Genomic DNA, 15,972 nt, shown 5'->3' with positions numbered 1-15,972 from the left:
ACAAATCTTGATCAAATATTACTCCGAGGTTTCTTACGGTAGTGCTAGGGGCCAGAGCAATGCCATCAAGAGAAACTATGTCATCAGATAAAGAGTCTCTGAGTTGTTTGGGGCCAAGAACAATAACTTCAGTTTTGTCTGAATTTAACAGCATTGTGTTGTATTTTGAAATTTACCAGATACTGTGTGCGTTCCGTTCCCAGTTTGATGCGATCTGAGCTACGTGGCTTGACGTGAAATGGAAGCGTAGTCGCTAAAAAATAGACCTGGCGCGTATCTTTGACGAAGCAGAGCGGCGTGTCACTTCTCAGACGCTCCAGAGACACTGCCCGCCACTCGCTGTGGAAATGCAGCTATTCACTAGAGTGGGAGCGTATTTGCTGCGCGCCGCTGAAGGAGTATGTGGAAATTGGGGGTAAGACACCTCCACTCCCCATGAATTGGCTTGGGATGGCACTCATTGTGGTGGAATATAGAAAGGGAGTGTAGGGAGAGGGTGCAGACGGGGATCTGGAAAAGGCACAGAATTTATCTGCCGAAGACACAGCTAAAGGGATCACAGGATGGCCATGGTACCCCCTGCTACCATCACAGTAGGACCACAGCAGTTCATCACAGCTTGGCAATAATGCTAGCTGACCAGAGCCCAGTGAAAAATCCTCTGAGTGTCTTGACTTCAAACACTTCAAAAGTAATTTCTTTGTAATATTATTTTATTCACTCACATACACTGTGTGTTCCTTTACTCACAGATCACTGTAATACTTTATAGGCTACTAAAACAGAAAAAGGTCTATTGAATTTGAAATATGTTCCTATTTGGTAAATATGTGCCACCATGCAACTTGTGTCACACTGTCAAATCTTTACAACCCTGTAAATGATGTAATGTCATAAAATGTGGTTGGTACATACCTCCTCAGTGTGACAGCACAAAACATAAATATATGATGTAGAGTCTCCAAACACTGTCCATGCTGTGAACTCTGAAACAAAGAATAAACAAGCTGTAATTCAGCAGACGTCCCGCGGCTGTACAGCCCAGTTATATCTGTTCCTACTTTGGAGTTACATAAGATATTGAATAATTGAAAGTAATTATTTTTAGGAGACGTTTTTCCGTGGACACCATTGTGATTCTTGTTTCACGTGGGGATTCTTTAAAAGGCTTTCATAATCCTCAGGAACCCATGTTGAGTGAAGCTGCTGTGGCATGTCACCCCAGGTACCCAGGCTCATTAAAGGATACATGCGCTCTTGCAAAGTCCAGACCTAAACTGAGTTTATGTAGTCTCACCCTGAGGACGCAGGCTCATTAGACTGCACCAGTTGTCTTTGCCCATTGGGAATCTGCAAGAAACTAACCATTGACCCTCAGTTTATGTAATGATGTTTTCTGGTGCAACTTTAATGCTTTGTGCTGGTATGAATTCCATCAAAGTTTAATGCCGCTGCTGCTACCATTGTCAGATAAAAGAAACAGGAGTTTGATGGTGACAAAGATAGGAATTCAAATAGTATATTTCAAGCAGTGATATGTGAGATTAGGTAGATGACTTTTATTTGTCTGTTTGTGTCTGTAAATAGCCATCGAAACAAAGTATGGTGTGGAGTTACATAATGTCCTTGGACTGGTTTCTGCTGTGCAGGCAAATTGATGGAACGCTGTCCAATTTGTGGTCGTGTGTCTTTCAGGGTCATAGCCGGGGTGGAACGTCATTTAAAATCCTGATGGAGTTCATAAATAAACAAATATTTGGAGGAGGATAATGAATTCATTAAAATCAATCATTCAGTAATGTGTGTTGTTTGGCAGCAAAGCCTGTAAACAAGAGACCAACTAGCGAAGTTAAGTTGCTGAATATACAAATAGTATATAATGCCCGTCCGGTACATGCATGAGCACTCAGCTGAAGCTCATGGCCTTGCATGCAGCAGTACAGGGTGTGGTCCTGCATATTAACACCAGTCAATCACTTGTGCTGCTCTTTGCAGACTTGCTGACAAAGAGGCTCTATTATTTATTTAATACAGTGTAATTTTAGTGATGGCTTTTCTGTTTTGCCAAGGTCATACTGGGAGTGGGGAATTCATAAATCACAGACCTTATCCATCATTCACTTCATACCATCTATCCGTCTGCTGGGCCCATCTATCTATCGGTCTTATCAGCCACACTGGACTTGAAAATACTGGATAGACAAATAGTTTGAAGGTTTTAAATAACTTTTTTATGCCACTGTAGTTATACATTCATGTCAGTTGAGATCACTATGATGAATAGTGTTCAGGTAGTCAAACCTGTGTTAGTAATCCTATGGGCAAATATAGGAAAGGTAGATATTTTGCACGTGATAAAATGGAGTGCATGTGTTTGTGCTGCTCTAGGCAGGTTTCTTTATTGGCTGACTGTGATAACTCTTCGTGTGTTTGTGTGTGTGTGTGTGTGTGTGTGTGTGTGTGTGTGTGTGTGTGTGTGTGTGTGTGTGTGTGTGAGATTCTGTTGAAACCCACTACGCTATTGATGCGAGAGCAATCTCTAACTCTCCTCTGCATCTATCTTTATCTCCTTCCGTCTTTCTCTTGTTCACTTTCACATTTATTCCCCTTTTCAGCACCCCCACCCCCCCTCTCTGCGCTGTTGCCATCCCCGTGTTCCCACTTCATTCTCTTTGCACCCCATCCTACTCACCCTCCCTTCCACCTTACTCTTTGCCCTCATTCTTTTCCTCCTTGCCTCATTTTGATCCTTCACTCCCTCCCTGCCTCACTCTCCCTCCATCCTGCTGGCTCAGCTGGTATAGAAGCAGCCTTTGTTTCAGCTGTGTCCTCTATCCTTTGAAGGAGAAAAGCTGGAAAAAAATGAGAGAGAGGGAGGGATAGAAGGAAGACATGAGGCGTGGAAAGGGGAGGAGAGGAGAAAATCCAATAAGGAAAATGGGATAAAAGAGGAGATGGGTGGGAGGATGAACAGAAACAGGGGGAAGGGAAAGGGGGAGAAAGGGAGGAAGGAAGGAAGGAAGGAAGGAAGGAAGAGGGATATCTTTGGATCAATGGGAAGGGTTGTTCAAGTCACTGATATCCGGTAGTAACAGCATGTGAGGCCTGTGTGGGGGGCAATCGGTCTATAGGACATGTGCTCTCAACTTAGCACACCTCCACTTGGTTCAATGGTGCACAGTTGCAGCGCTTTTATTCTCAGTTAAAGGCTAACCAAGCAGTTTATTAATAATTAAGCTGCTTAGAAACACAGTCAGTGCTGGAGAACTCTTTACACCTTTACTGTGCTGTAGGCCAAGTTAAAGAAAAAAAAAAGTATAGTCACTGTAAATACACTATAAATGTAAGGTTGTGGTGTGGAAACAGAAAATCATTCACTTGGTCAAAAGGGTTTTTTTGTTGTTGAATTATTACTTTCTCAGTCCAATATTGAATACCTTTTTTGTTCCTCTGTTTTTCTATAGTGAGTAAAATCAGAAGGAAGATTCTGGACCTTTACCCACAACCATGATGTTGTAGCCGTGGTAACATGTGAATCCTGAAGAAGAGTGTCATCCACTTTTACATCCCTGAAGGTAAGGTACTTTTGTGCATGCATGTGTGTGTGTGTGTGTGTGTGTGTTTTTTTTTACTGATTTACTTAAAGGAGTAGTTAAGACATTTTGACACCAATTTGCTTTCTAGCTTAAATTAAGACTAGTCCATACCCATTGAGTACAGCATACCATACCATGACTTAGTCATATGAAAAATTAGAAAAAAACAACAACATTCGGCCACAGGGGGAGCCACAGCGATCTGTCACATTTTAGCCATTTTTTTAAGCATTTTTCTGTTGTTATAGCGCCACCCAGTTGCCAATTAGAGTTAAATTTCTCCAGTCAGTTTAGTAAAAATCAATATGGCGGTTAGGCCTAGACAAAGTTGCGTGGTGATCGGTGAAACCCTTGAGATGTTATACATCTTTATGTGATGAGCCACGCCCTCCGATAATAGGCAATATTCACTGCCTTATAGAAGCTCAGGTTTAGTAAGTTTTCCAACTTTTGCCAAGAGGGAACTTTAGATATTGGTCTCTAGATTATGTTCACAGAGTTTCATGCAGATTGGTCAAACTTCCTAGGAAGAGATCGATTTTAAGTGTTTTTCAAAAAATTCAAAATGGCGGAAAATCTATATAACCGGAAGTTATGGGTTCTTGAGGCANACTGTGCCAAATTTCACATGGATTGACCAAGTCAGTGAGGAGAAAAACGTGGAACAGACACACACACACACACACACACACAGAGTTTTTGTAATTATATAGTAAGATGAGAAGATTGATACAACTCTTATGTCTGTATGCTAAGTAGGGCTGTGCGCTACAAAGATACCAATCTCAAGTATCAAGTATCTCAATATAATTTTTCTCAATCGAAATATAATAAATGTTCAATATGATCTAACCAAGCATACACTGGGTGAGTTGGGTGCTAGTGCACCTTCAACACTAGTTCCCACCCACCATTGAAGACAAGAAGAAGAAGTAGTAGTAGAAAAAGATGAAGACCAGACCAACCACCAAGCCATCATTATGGCAGTATTAAAACATAACATTAATTTAACTTTGTCATAAAGTTATTTTTAGTGTAACTGTTTTGATGACAAAAAACAGCACTGGGCTTTCCCACAACTGAATTTGCCACATAACGTGAGCTATGGTAGCTGTATAGTCAGCTCATCAAATGTTAATGCTAAGTTAGCAAGTTACCATGACTGACTTGCTACTATTTTAGTACAATAATATGACATAACAGGAATGAACATAACTTGAATTAAACCTTGTGAACATGATTTTTGCCTGAGTCAAGTTAGATGTTACTTATGACATTATCAGAGTCCATCGTTTGTCATTGTTTTGATTCAGAAACAGCAGAAATTACACACTTTGGGTGTAAAACTTTTTCAGAAAATACTGACCACTTGAGATTCTGTTGTCTATTTCTTTTGTTAACATTATCAGGTAAAACACTTGTTTGGTGAGTGTTTGTCTTGTAAAATTGTTATTGTACAAGACTAAATTCCCCCTGGCTCTATTTAGTGTACAGATAGAGAGAGACTTTAGTGTATTCCCCTAAATGTTAACCTACTCCTTTAATAATTCTGCTGTGCTGCAGCTGCTTGTTATAAAAGTTTGTTCCTCTTGGGATTAAACTCTTTCCAACTGAGATTTGCTCTAATGGAGGACAGACTAGCCTCTCTTTCCTGGGAGTAGAAACCAGGCTCTCATGCTGCTTAGCAAAGTTTGAGTCACAGTAGTCAAGGAAATCAGGCTACATCCAGGTCAAAGCAGCAGGCTTTGACCTGTCACCAGAGTACCTTAGCTTGGCCTTGTAGTGGATATGGAAATCCAGTGGAAACTACATTAGTGTTTTGGCTACATCTGACTTTATCTGGCCCTTTAGTGGGAACCTGATAGTTTTAATTGGTTCTCTGTGAGTTTGCAGTGGAAATTAGACCAGCTGTGGTTGCACCGTAGTGGAAACAAGGCAGGCTCACTTGTCAATGAAACCAGGTTGTGCCAGGCTTGGCTATGGGAATCAAGCTAGCGAGGCTTTAGGTCTGACCACTGTATGATGGCTCTTCTTCTTGTTAATAAATCTTTACATGTTTCAGGCTCACCCACTTTTTCCCCCACTCCTCTTTTCTCATCACCTCTTATCTCCCCACTAATATTCTCAGGCGGGAATATGGTAGCTTGTCATCTTCATATGGGCTTTCTCTGTCAGAAACCCACCTTTAACCTCCCTACCCCTTGAGACTTTGCTGCTGATCTGCTCTCTCTCTTTTCCCTAGTCTGCTTTCTCTTTTCTTCCCTTCAGCTGGCTGTTAGATCTACACTTCTAACCTCGATATGTCCCTCTGGGATGCAGCTGACTGCTGAACTCAGCTAGAAAGCAGCAGGAGGAGAGGAAAGAGGGGGAAAGTGGGGGGAGGAGAGACAGAGAGGGGGGAATTAGAAGGTAGAAGTGGGCAAATGAAGAAAGAGTCAAGAATCTGTCTGTCCGTCTATCTGTCTGCCTGTCTAATCTGTAATCTCTGTATCTTTTCAACCTTAGCACTTCGTTCTAAAAAACCCAGTGGATAAATTGAAGCTGAAATGGAAGATGAGATACCTGTGCATGTGTGCATGTGTGCATGTGTGCGTGTGTGCGTGTGTGTGCGTGTGTGTGTGTGTGTGTGTGTGTGTGGCCTGTTTTCAGGGTTCAGATTTGGTTGTAGGGTTCAGGTTACCATTAGGTTTAGGTTGGGATTAAGTAAGGATTGGGGTTAGGCATTCAGTTGTGATGGTTAAGGGTAGGTTAAGGGGCTAGGGAACGCATTATGTCAATGAGGATCTTCACATAGTTAGAAGTACAAGAATGCTGTGTGTGCGTGTGCTTGTGTAAGCTATACATTTGTAACAATGCCTTAAGCGCATGTGAAATTGGCTCTGACCCTAACAAATCTCTCATTTATGCATAGTAAGTGTTTGCTGAGATATAATCATAGCTAGAGGTAGAAGAGTCTCACAGCATATTATACAGTGCTCATGGGTCAGAATAATGCATGCATTCATGTGTGTTTGAATCTTCCCAATTGTTTACTGTCATCGTCAATATGTTCCCTCGCTTCTTAACTCTTACTCTGTTTCCTCTGTTGTCTCAGGAGTCATTCACTTCTTAGTTTATTGTATAGCTACACTCTACTGACATCATATGCAAGAACGGTCCCCAGAGGGTATGGAACCTGCCACATTGTGCTAATGAGGTATACCACTCGGCTACCAAGGTTCCCCATCTCAATAGTATCTCATGACATCTAGAGCTGAAAAGATTATTTGATTATTATCGCTGCCAAGTGTCTTTCTGTCTTAACACAGCAACTCTTGAGTACTACTGGACCCATCAGCCTAATATTATGTTTGTACAGGACCTCTCCTGGTTGCAGTGATTCACATTTAATTAAAAAAAAAAAAAAAAAAAAAGTTTGGTGTCAATTTGTATCAGAGCATCTGCAGATTAACTTACTCCTGATGTGTTATTAACCACTAGAATAAGGCACGATAAACGCTCTGCTTCTAGCAGCACTAATGGTGCCAACAGTGCTTATTATGGCAACAGTGCTGACAGAGCTTACTGTTAAGTTGGGGGGGGGGGTTGATTTCAGTGCAGCGCTGCAGAGAGCCCGTGGGTTACACACACAGTGACACAAGTGCTAACATGCATGTTTGGGCGGCCTGGCTACCACAGCAAAGAACAGAGAAGCTGACAACACAAACAAAGGGAGTATGAAGCTTTAAAAAGCAACAAGTTGTGTGCTGCTACTAGGCTTGGGCGATTGGACGAATATATCGCCAATCGCCCATCAGCTGAGTCCGTCACGGTTGGTTTCATTTTTGGCGATTTTTTTGGCGATTTTTGTCATTTGATTTTGCTAAATTAATGGTCTGTCTCCACAGAATTAAACTCGGTACATATAGTCCATAATAACTATGTAGAGCACAATTCAAAGTGTGTGCGTATTGGAACTGGCAGCTTCACACTGATTTCCGACGAGTCTTTCACAAAACACGTCAGTGATGGCGGAGCTGAAAGTTACCGCCGGGGTCCACCGGCAACGGGAGCGGCGCGACACGTCTGCAGCGCCACAACTCTCTATTTTAGGATGCTCTTCTATTTATGTCGTGCTACGCTCCCCTACGCGACCCTCCAGCAGATAAAAACTATATGAAATAGTGTGCTAAACGACCACAATGTGTTTTTAAATGAATAAACCATTATCAGAGGTGATATGTGATGATTTTCATTTTCATTCATTTACCCATGTTTATCCGTGACATTGTGTAAATGTCCGTGGCGGACATTTAAAAGCNTGACATGAGGGAGCGTTCTGAAAGTCATTTTTCGATTCTTTCCGACATCACATGAATGCAACATCCCCCCTCTTTTTTTCTTTCCGACATCACATGAATGCAACATCCCCCCTCTTTTTTTTTTCTCTGCCACACACACAACTGCCGAATATATCGGCAACCGCCGGTTGATGGGCTGGCGGTGGCCGGTTGGAAATTTTTAACGTATCGCCCAACCCTAGCTGCTACATTAATGATCTGAATGTTGTATTTAGAAACCTTCAATTTATTTAATTAGATGAATTGAGGATGCTTGCTTACAATACCATAACACTATTCTATTAATCTATCTATCAAACTATTGTCATGCATACACACTTGACACACAGTCTGCCTTGCACTCCCTGCTCACCACTTGCATGCCTAATGTACATCTGCACTCTAAAGAGTGCACTTTTCTTGTTCAATTAGTAATTCCACAGAAAAATCTGCAACCACTTTGATAACTTATTTATTGTTAAGTAATTTTTCAAGGAAAAATGCCAACCATTCTCCAGATTTAGATTCTTAAATGTAAGGATTTGCTGCTGTCCATTTTCATTATTTTCTGCTGTTTTATAGACGAGACAAATAATTGTTTAGTTGTGGTATTTTTTCAAACTATTGAAAAGCCTTCACAGGTTGACTAGTGAATCTTGTTGAGGTAAACTGACCTTAATGTGTAAAATTGGTAGAATTTCCCTTTAAGCCACATTATGTACCAGTATGTGCTGTATACGTGGATACAGCACAGTATACTGCTAATATATATTGCATGTGTTTGTGTTTCGGTCCACCTGGCTTGTCTTTCTTTTCAGTACCTGTCAATCATCCTTGCTTGTGAATATGCAGACACACTGAGGGTGAGAGAGGCTTGTGGTTGCTTCAGGGAGAGAAGGAGTGAGAGATGCGGAGACAGACGAGGAGAGAGATGAGAGATCAAACAGCAGCCTCTGTTTGTTTTATCTTTTTAATGAACAAAGTGCCACACATTTCAATGCTTTGGAGTTCACTCAGAGGCCTATACGCCGATGGGGGAATTCAACCCGCAACCCTCGAGCTTCTGAGAGCAACTTGAACTAATGCTCTCTCTAGAGCTGGATCACCATTTTGTATGTGTATGTGTGTGTGTGTGTGTGTGTGTGTGTGTGTGCTGAAGCCTTCAATTGCTCAGCAAAACAGATCAAAGTCAAAGTCAAGTCTCTTTCTGTCCCCTGCTCACTTTGATGAATGGAGTCCTGGATGGATGGATGGATGGATGGATGGATAGAGAGAGGGAAGGGAGAACAGATAAAAGGGAGAAGATGAAGAGAAGGCTGAATGAATGACTGAAAGTACAAGGAGTTCAGAATGGATTGACGGACATGTGGGGGTGGAGAGAGAGCGTGAAGTGGAAGTAGATGGATTAAGGGTGGATGGATGGGTTTGACCTTTCCATCACCCTCTTCAGAGATGGCCCTATCAGGTGCAGATTTAGTTACATTTTCTCCCCGTTTTTTTTTCTTTCTTCCTTTGTCCCTTTTTCATTTTTTTGAAAACCATTCTTTTCTTCTTTTTTTTCTTAAAAGCTCTTCTAACATTTTTCCCTCTCTGCATCTCCTGTTTTTCCTCTTTTTCCTTTCTCCTATCTCATTCTACCGTCCTTATTTTTTTCTTTTTACACTCGCCTTACCCTTCTTGAAATGTAAAATTTTTCTCCCACATTTTTTTCTTTTCTAATCATCCTCCCTTATTCCATTTCCCCTCATTTTCCTTCCATTTGATCACATCCCATCTTTCCTCTCATCTTCTGCTCTCCTCCGTTAACCTCCTCGTTACCTCCATCTCTGGCAGCCTGTGAGTGTATGTGTGTGTGTGTTTGTAATAATCATGCCAGCCTGTGCTCTTTCTCCCAGAGAGTTGAAAGACTGCCTGGATCCCTGGGGGGAGCTTGGCAGCCGAGACCTGCTGAGGGCCAGCCAGGCCTGGGTCACCAAGCTAACCTCTTCCCCATGCTTTGCCTCTGGCCCCGTGGGATAATAGGTGTGAGGAGGGGTGGTGAGGTAGAGGAGAGGAGGGATAAAAGGAAAGAAAGCAAGGGGAGGAAGAAAACTCATACATGAGAGGAAATGCAAATACATAAGACACACACCCCAAGGTAATTAGTTCGTCATGCTTAAAAGTCTCTCTCTCTTTCCCTCTATTGCTCTGATGTGCACTTGTTAGTCATGCTGAACACTTCCAATGCGGTTTCTTTCTTTTTGTTTTCCCTTGGTCGGCAGCAGCAGACAGACTCTTAGGCTACGTTCAGACTGCAGGCAAAAGTGACCCGAATTGTTTTGTGTTTTTTTTTTTTTTTTTGCTCATATGTGACTCAGATCTTTGTTTGTTTTTTTAATAATGGTGTGAGGAGCACAAATCACATGCAATCTGATCTTTTCCAACCTGATTCTAGCCACTTTCATATGTGGTCCTTAACAAGATGCAGGTCTGATTATTATGTCTCCACGCTGGCAACAGCAACGGCCAGGGGCTTTCTGTTTTTGGGCTGTCCATCTGTCTGTGAACACAGTATCTCAAAACATTTACATGGAATTTATTCCAGTTTGGCACAAACATCCACGTGGACTAAACGATGAACTAATTAGAGTTTGAGGGTCAAAGGTCAAGGTCACTCTGGCTTTTACTCAAAACTTCATGACACAATTTCACACAAATATCTAATAGGATAAAATTTGACAGGTTGGGACTTTTTATATTGAAAAGGTCAAAGGTCAACTTCTCTGTGACATCATAAAGTTCTGCAAAAACACTTTTCTGACCATTATTTAACATCAGAGAACAGAAGGGGAGGCATTCGGTCAGATATTGAATTAATGTCACTAATCTTTGGTATTCACCTGGAAACTGTGCTGACTATATACATCATCTGTGCTGCCAGGTATAAGATGTGTATGAAGCATCAGTATTTTAGAATGTGTAGCTGCTTTTTGGCAGCATCCATATTTGAAGTATTGTCAGCTGTCATGGCTACATATGAGTCTGAACAGACATGGATGTAACATGCAACTTGACTAATTGGCAGAGGCAAGCAAGGTGGTAATTTTAGTTTGCAATGTGACTGTAGACTGAACAGTCATATTAAAATATAGGGAACTTGTATGTCACTCACCTGAACCGATTGTCTTGTTGCGAGTGTCTTGTGGAAAGGTGTTGACAGATGTAATTAAATGTAGTCCTTGACATCCTGAAACTTTGGATGAAATCTATTTCAGTGAAGCTATTTGTGTCACAGTCCAACCACTCAGGGCTTAAACTCCTCATCCACAAACAGAAGTAGCAGCCATTGCACCACAAAAAGCCATAATTAAAAATTTGACGTTCTTTCTCCTCACCCCTATCCTTGTGGTCATCTGCTGACAAATTTCCTGGCTTGGACTGCAACTTAAAAATTAAATCATAAACACTGACTTCAGTGGCCTCTGTTTACTTTGATACAACAGCGTGTCTCTCTTTTGCACATGCTGGGTGAGCTCTGGACTGTGACCAGCTCAAAGTGGAATCTGGCCATGTTTAAAAAATTATGTTAACAGCCAAGCCACGATACAATATTACTGCAATTTTAATGATGATTGATTCAAGGATCCCCTTTGGTTCAGCCTCCTTAGTGTTTCCTTACTGATATACAGGTGCCATAACAGTGGCTGCTGCTGTTTCACCCATGGGTGCTTGGCCTTCACGTCTGTACAAAGTTTGGTTGGAATATAAGGATTTAACAGTCAGACAAGGGAAGAGTAGGACTTGCAACACAGCCACACTACTATTTAGATACAGAGTAAATCTGCTGTTGAACCCACTGTGCTGATATTGACTCTACTGCACAAATAATACTTGCTTTGTGGCAAAAACATGAACAGTGTGCTGTTATGTATCAGACAGACAAAGCTGCTCATTTCCCTCTTGTTTCTGTTGTATCAGGACACTTTCTTCTTTTTTTGAAATGCAATAATATTTCACAAAGAACACCCCTGAGGATTTTTGTTATCTTTTGTATAAGAAGTGAGTTTCTGTCTCTATCACTACCTCATCACACCGCACACAGTGGTATTATTTCTGACTTCCTCCCTACAATTCTTGGCTGTTCTCTCCATCTCTCTGTTGTTCTCTCACCGTAGGCAGCAGCAGGAAATGGAGTGTGTGAAACAGGATGTGAGGGTAGCCATACTTGTTTATTTTTTACTGAAAGCCCACAGCCTGGCCAGAAACCACTGATGGATGACAGAAATGGACGGAGACAGTGGGGTTAGGGACAAAGATGGAGGCTGGTTTAGTTTTCACTCTGTTTTTTATACTTGTGATGACGTTACGAGTTATAAAAGGTTAAAGAAAAAATAAAATGTTAATGTCGTGACTCTGGTACTGCCAAAAATGTTCATATAAGTCACACAGTGAAGAGGGGCATAATTACATAATGGCATAGCAAACATGTAGATACAGAGAAACACAGCTGATACAGAGAAACACAGCTTGTTGTAAAGTGATATTCGGCATAATAACTGACACTGTCCTCCAAAAATATAGTATTCTACTAATAATTGTAGCTACACCCATCCCTCCACTAATGGAAATGACTACTGCCCTCTGATTCTCATGTAGTGAATGACAGGGAACATAACACTCTCTGTCTGAGTGAGCTCACATCTGCAGTACTGTGGATATAAAATCTATGTTACTGGTTACTTACGGACATTCTTTCCAAAATGTATGATGTGCTGGAGGCCGGGGTACCATTGATTTATGGAAATAATTAGGTCAGGAATATAAAGAAGCAAAGAAAGGCAAAAAAAATTAATTAGCCGAATTCTAAAATTCAATCACTGCTCTCTCTCTCTCTCTCTCTCTCTCTCTGTCTCTCTCTCTATATATATATACAAGGAGCTGTATGTGACATTCAAAGTCTGAGTTGGGATTGACGGCACACAGCTCTCAACCATAAACAAACGTAAATAAAGATGAGCGACACGTCTCCACTCATCCTACTGTAAGAAAAACGAAGCCAAAATATCCCACGTATGGCCCCTGCCATCTTGCACTGGTGACATTGTTTGGAGCCAGAGTCTGCACAGTAGCAATCTCTGTGATACCAAGTTCCCGCCCAAACACCCCTCTGGCCCAATCACTAGCAGTGCCATTGATCGCAAGCACACTGATGGGCACACACAGCTGTCAATCCAACACATTCTCACTCCGACCTTGACACATTTCGATATTTGGTCATGGACTTTCCACGTCCACATATGACGTGAAAGGTACCCTGGTTGCGTTGGTTGTTGACGTTCCAGTATGCCATGTCAAGTTCTGCCTGTTACATGCATTGTCTTCTTTCAAAATACACTTCTGTTTTCACGGAAAATTTTCCATTTGCATAAAGTCTCTTTCAAAATAAACGCACTAGGTTGGTACAACAGTGCAAAGTTTTTTGTTTCCTTTGATAGCTAATGTAAGTGGTTGAGTTTAGGCAACAAAAACACTTGGTTGACTTTGGGAAAAAACAACAGGGTTTGGCTTTATTATCTTACGGTATGCAAACACCACTCGGGTGAAGGTTGGTGTTTGTTGGATTCATCCACTACCCCTGCCACCCACCCTACTCAGACTTTTGCCATCTTAACTTTCATTCTTGTCCTGCTGCGTTTCCCTCTAATGCCGCAGAGCACCGTTAAACTGTAACAGCGCCTGGCTGTGTGTCATGCCGTCGTTAAAGAACAACTTTTTTGGTCAGTGTCTGACGCTGTGTCAGTGTCCGACAGTCTGCCAGACATATGATTCAAAAAAGACAAGTTTAGATGAGTGACTAGATTTTTTGAAAATACATATTTTGAAAGAGGGGAATAACACACCACATAATTCCATACAAATTGTCACAGTAAATTATTTCAGTTCTATAAATTCTGTGGTATTAAGTTTCAGCATTAAGGTTTCATAATGAGTAAACACTTGCTAATAAAATTCCACTAATTGTGGCCTACACTTGTTTCCATACAAAGACATTAGCACAGTATTTGTGTGTATTTTACAAACAGAACTCAAACATAGTGAACTCCCGTTAGTTATGTGTATTGTTTACAATACAGTTTCCCCACTCACTCAGTGAGCTGTATAGAAATTACATGTTGAACAGATCTGTCTACGATTTTCACATTTCAAAGAACTTTGTCAAAGTTTATCTTCTCCTCCGAGTCACTTCTCCCCTCTAACTCTGCAACTTTTCTATCTCCATCTTATCTGCCTTTGTCTGTCCTTCTATTTCTGTCTCTATCATTCCAACTTTGCTTCCCTCTGCTTCCCTCAGCATCTTATCCTTCACTTTGTCTTCTCTGTTGTCTTCACCTGTCTGACAGTGTGCTCCTGGTGATGTGAGTACATCTATATCCATCTATATCAGCGCCGCAACCTTATGTGACTCAGCTGCAGCTGGTACACACTAATGTATCTGTATGCTGGCATTACTGATGTGTGTTACTGTTTGCTGAACATTTGTGAACTACCATAGCTTATTTTAGGGCTGTACCGAACAGTTCGAAGGTTCAAAGCTTCATTCATAATGTTGACATTCAAATTCTAAGTCAACATTCAGATGCTGTGCAGCATTCTTTTTTACATGTCATATTCATTTACATCTATTTATTAAAGAAAGCTGATTTAACCAAAAAAGACTAACTAATGTAATCTCATGAATCACTTTATTCTAATGGAGGATTTTGTTCAAGGATTTTTGTTTCTTAGGGTTATAATGTCATTAAAATATAATGACAGACATTGGCAGCTTCATTCGAAAACCTTATAGAAGCTTTGAATGTTATAAAAGAAAAAAAAGACATTTAGTGCAGCCCAGTTTAATATTACCAGCCCATTCACCAGAAGAAAATGTGGCATTGCACACATCTGAAAACCACGAGCAGGTTCCACTTGCATGTTTCCTAGGTATCATATCAACATTTCTAGAGTGATATTTAGGGCTGTAATCAACCAAAGAAAATCTGTGTGACTGAAATTCTGCCTTCTCTTTGACCAACCAATTGGTCGATGGGGAAAAAAATCTGCATGGGTTAAAGCTATAGTGCGTAACTTCTGTCGCCTCCCAGTGGATAATGCGTTATTACAACTAATAAGCCGGCAGCACTTCCATGTACACAGAGTAACACTCACCACACACCGTGTACACAAAGTACTCGCCAGTCGCCACACACCGTACACAGAGTAACACTCGCCAGTCGCTACACATTGTACACAGAGTAACACTCGCTTCACACCGTGTACACAATGCTACACAACGTGGCGAACACCAGGCTGCTAACATTACATTACGTTCATAGCACCATTTCCAAGAAAATAATAAAGTACTAGGTCCAGTACATGTAACAGCAACACATACTACTCATAATATAATTATAAACCAAGTCACTTACTTATCCAACAGCAGCAAGGCAACATCCGTGTCTGCCCTCAGCCCAATTTCTTCCTTCAGGGCTCTCCACCGAGGAAAAGCGACACCAATACAAATCCTTGTTTGCCTTCTCCGTCGGTCACTTTCCTTCGTTGCTAATAGACCTTCAGCCGAACTTCCAGGCTTTTTCTTTGTGGTAGGATCCACTTCTGAACCGTGTCTCGGCCGCTTCTCCGCCATGTTGCTTTCTCTTTCTACCTGCGCTCTACCTCTTGCTATGACACTCTCCGCTCTTCCTCCCCCTCCCTTCTTGTTGTGAGGAAGCATTTCCTGTGCGCCAACGCGGGAATGTCGCTGGTCGACACGCATACTAAAAATGATATATATTGAAAAATACCGCGAGATGTTAGAGGAGCCGATTGGCTTAATCAGCATTGTGTCATCTCCTCTAGTAGTGGCTTGGGACCTGTAGAAGTTACGCACTAAAGCTTTAACTGTCGATTGACTAAATGTGTCACAGTGCACCCAGTGCACTTGAACTGGTAGTGTTGTGTGTCCACCAAAGCATTTCATTTTTACTGTCATAGTGCTCAATATTAACACTTGCCCAGGGCAAGTTAACTCTCTGTTC

General features: G+C 41.4%; 1 protein-coding gene across 3 annotated transcripts in view; it reads left to right on the top strand.

Annotated features, from left to right (window-relative positions):
* lrfn5a (leucine rich repeat and fibronectin type III domain containing 5a) overlaps positions 1 to 15,972 on the top strand; it is a 183,440-nt gene that overhangs the window by 88,136 nt on the left and 79,332 nt on the right. For all 3 annotated transcript variants that reach the window (XM_050061576.1, XM_050061575.1, XM_050061577.1), the window contains one exon: positions 3,465 to 3,575. The gene's annotated coding sequence lies outside the window, so the exon portion shown is untranslated. The remainder of the gene's footprint in view (positions 1 to 3,464; positions 3,576 to 15,972) is intronic.

This window comes from Epinephelus moara, chromosome 14, assembly GCF_006386435.1.
Source record: "Epinephelus moara isolate mb chromosome 14, YSFRI_EMoa_1.0, whole genome shotgun sequence".
Taxonomy (NCBI): domain Eukaryota; kingdom Metazoa; phylum Chordata; class Actinopteri; order Perciformes; family Serranidae; genus Epinephelus; species Epinephelus moara.
Note: the sequence above shows the minus strand (reverse complement) of the source record. Positions and strands in the feature narration are given on the sequence as shown.